Raw genomic sequence first — 3713 nt, 5'->3', positions numbered from 1 at the left:
ATTTCTTGTTTTCAGAAATGTGATTATGATGTGTCTTGGTGTGCCTTTCTTTGTGTTTATCCTGTTTGGAACTTGTTCAAATATTTGAATCTCTAGGTGTTTATAAGTTTGACAAATATGGAAATTTCCAGCCACTGCAGATTTCAGAAGCTTTGTTAATTTTTCTCATTGTTTAGATTAGTTAACTTGTATTATTGTGTCTTACAGTTCACTGTTTCTTTCCTCTGACCCCTTCATTCTGTTGAGCCCAAAATTTTTTTGCAGGTATTGTATTTTTCAATCCTAACAATTCCATTCAGTTCTACTTTATAGCTTCAATCTTTGTTAAGACTTTCTATTTCTTTATACAGAATATTTTTTAATTTGTTTAAAGAATATTTGTCATTGCTTATTGAAACAATGTTTTTATTATTATGGCTGCTTTAAACTCATTGTCAGAGCCCTTCAACATTGTCATTTAGCGCTTGCATTTATTGATTCCTTCTTCCTTCCGTTTGAAATCTTCCTAGTACTTGACAGGAAAAGTGAATTTTGACTGAAAGCTGGACATTTTATGTATTATGTATGAGACTTTGGAACTTATTTAACCCATCTGTTTAAATAAGATGGTCCTCTGGCAAGAGAAGGGTATACACCACTTCATTAATGCTAGGGTCTGCGGAGGTTCAGGCTCCCCATAAAGCTCCCACTAACAGTGGGAATGGGAGGGTTCTTACTGCTATGGTGGTGATGGTGGTGAAAGCCCTGTTTCTGGTCAAGGTCTACACTGATAATACTCCACTTTACAGGGGAGAGGATTGCCTCTTTCTGTTGGCTAAGGGTGAAAGTCTGGGCTCACATCCTGCTATTCAGTGATATTTCTGGGCTTCAAGGGAGGCTTGTTAGAGCCTAGCAGAGTTGGAAGTTCTCGCTTTCAATCAGAAAGCCAGACTATGAGCCTGTTCTGGCAGGAGACGTGGGATGCTTTGTTATAGTCTAGCAAGTGTGAAATTCTTGGTTCCCCTGTCACACTGGCATGGGTGGATGATTATGTAGTTACTGATGTTCCTCACCCCAGATGCCTGAGTCACTATGCCACCGTGCATCTCCTCAGCCTGGAGCCACAACACACTCCCACACTTGGCAAACGTCATGTCACTAAACCGAATGCTAGAGCGCACCTTTGTGGCCCTCCCAGTCAGCACCACCAGGCCCCGCTTTTTTTTTTTTTCCAAGATAGAGTGTGGGAATGGAGTCAATGGAATCGTAATCGATAAGTATGATATCGGGGGTGGGAGGGCAGTAGATGGGGGAGGGGGGTTGTTTCTGTGTGAAGGGTGAAAAGGATAACTATTGCATTGTTCTGTACACCTGAAACTAACAATAAAAAAATAAAAAATAAATAAAAAAGATAAAGGCCTTCTCTTACTGAAGCCAGTCTGTAGTGCCTGGGAGAGGTAGCTGTTCCTTCAAATGCACAGACAGCAATGCAAGGATAGAAAGAAAAAGAAAATGGGGAAACATTACACCAACAAAGGAATACAAAAAACTTTTGGTAATCAACCACAAATAAGTGTCGATCCACACATTGCCAGTGAAATACTTTAAAATAGTTTTTCTAAAGAAGTTCAGCAAGCTTCAAGAAAAGATAGATAAAGGAAGCAAAAGCAAACATAAACAAGTGGAACTATGTCAAAATAAAAAGCTTCCCCACAGCAAACAAAATAATCAACAAAATGAAAAGGCCACTTATAGGAGAAATTGTTTGCAAATCATATAACTAATAAAGGGTTAATATCCCAAATATATAATGAACTCATATAACTCAATAGCAAAGAGAGAGAGAGAGAGAGAGAGAGAGAGAGAGAGAGAGAGAGAGAGAGAGAGAGGCCATTTAAAAATAAGCAGAGGAAATGAATAGACATTTTTCCAAAGAAGCCATACAGATGGCCAACAGGTACATGAAAAGATGTTTAACATCACTAATCAACAGGGAAATGCAAATCAAAACTACAAGAAAGCACCTCACACCTGTTAAAATGGCTATTATTAAAAGGAAAAAAAAAGTATTGCAAAGATATGGAGGAAAAGGAACCCTTGTACTCTTAGTGAGAATGTATGTAGTTTCCTCAAATAATTAAAAATAGAACTGCCATACAATCCACCAATTTGAACTCTGGATATTTACCTGAAGGAACTAAAAACACTCATTCAAAAAGATATATAAACTCCCATGTTTCTTGCAGCATTATTTACAAAAGCCAAGATTTAAAAACAACCTAAATGTCTACTGAGGGATAAAGAAAACTTGAGATACACACACACACACACACACACACACACACAGGGGGTGCGAAAAAACTGTATACAGATTTTAAGAAAGGAAAACTATTAAAATTGTAATACTCGATATATACCAATAACAAAAGATGTATATTAGTCACGTTTGACTTCTGCAATTACAAAAGGTGCTCAAAGTGGTTACCATCAGTGTCCAGACACTTCTGATTACGGCGAATTACTGCTTGAACAACGTTAATCAAAGTGTCCACTTATATACCATAAACACACACACACACACACACACACACACACACACACACACATGAAGATCATCAGCTAACCACATTACCACATTAAAGGCAATTCCAAAAGCAAATTTTAAGATAGATTGGAAAATATCACCAGTGGAATCATGGAGATGAATGAAGGAATGAGGAACATAGCAAGGGATTAATATTTAGCTAGGTATTTAAAAATTATGAACTGTATAAAACAATTAAAAATAAAGAAATGCACTATAAACAATAATTTTGTGGTGTGTGTTTTAGTCTGCAGTGGCCTCCAGACCGTTTCCACTCTAATCCATTCACAGAACTCTAAAAATAGCCTGCTCGTGCTTTTTTGTTAAATTATGCCTATGCATCTTCAGTCCACACAGCTTAGTTTGCCACAAGGGAGGATCCGTTTCCTGACTACCTTTCTGGTATCTTGTCTTATCACTCCCTCCTCCCACGTTGTGAATTCTATGTCAAATTACCTACTGTTCTTCAAAGGAACCATGTTATTTTAAGCCCCCTTTTATTTTCACAGGCTACAAACTCTGCTTGTCTGTCAACTTCTCATTTTTTAAAATGCAGCTGAGATATTTATTCCAGTAAAATCACATTGGCCAAATCCATCCCTGTCTCCTGGGGATTGGTAAGTAATTAGCAATCAGTGTGGGCCAGGTGAATATTTTTTCTATACTTACTTCTGTCCACTGATATCGCATGATGAAGTGTTATAATATCTTCCTCCCCGTTATACTGTGAGAACTCTATTTCTATATGCTATTGCTTTCCATAAACTCAGCACGTAAGGAGTGCCTGAACTGCAGAAAAGACTCAGTAAATATTGATGCAGAAATGATCAATGATTGGAAACTTCTATTGCATCTTTCAAGCCGTTTTAAGAAAAATGCTAATAAACATTATGTACGAAATGATTCTGTATTGTAAATTTGGGAAATTCTAGGTTAAATACATTAAACGGTATAGTTATAATAAGAATTCAATAACTTTTTATAAGAATTCAATGCTAATTTACATTATAGCTCTCCAAGAGATGGCTACTATATGTAGTGCTTGCCAAATTTGCCTCAGAACCTCTTTTTCACCTATCTAGTAACATTTCAAGTTATTTTTTAAGAACACAGTTTTGAGAGAATTGGGCTAGTCCCGGGGTCAGCAAAC

The sequence above is a fragment of the Hipposideros armiger genome, unplaced genomic scaffold, assembly GCF_001890085.2.
Source record: "Hipposideros armiger isolate ML-2016 unplaced genomic scaffold, ASM189008v1 scaffold_770, whole genome shotgun sequence".
NCBI lineage: Eukaryota > Metazoa > Chordata > Mammalia > Chiroptera > Hipposideridae > Hipposideros > Hipposideros armiger.
Note: the sequence above shows the minus strand (reverse complement) of the source record.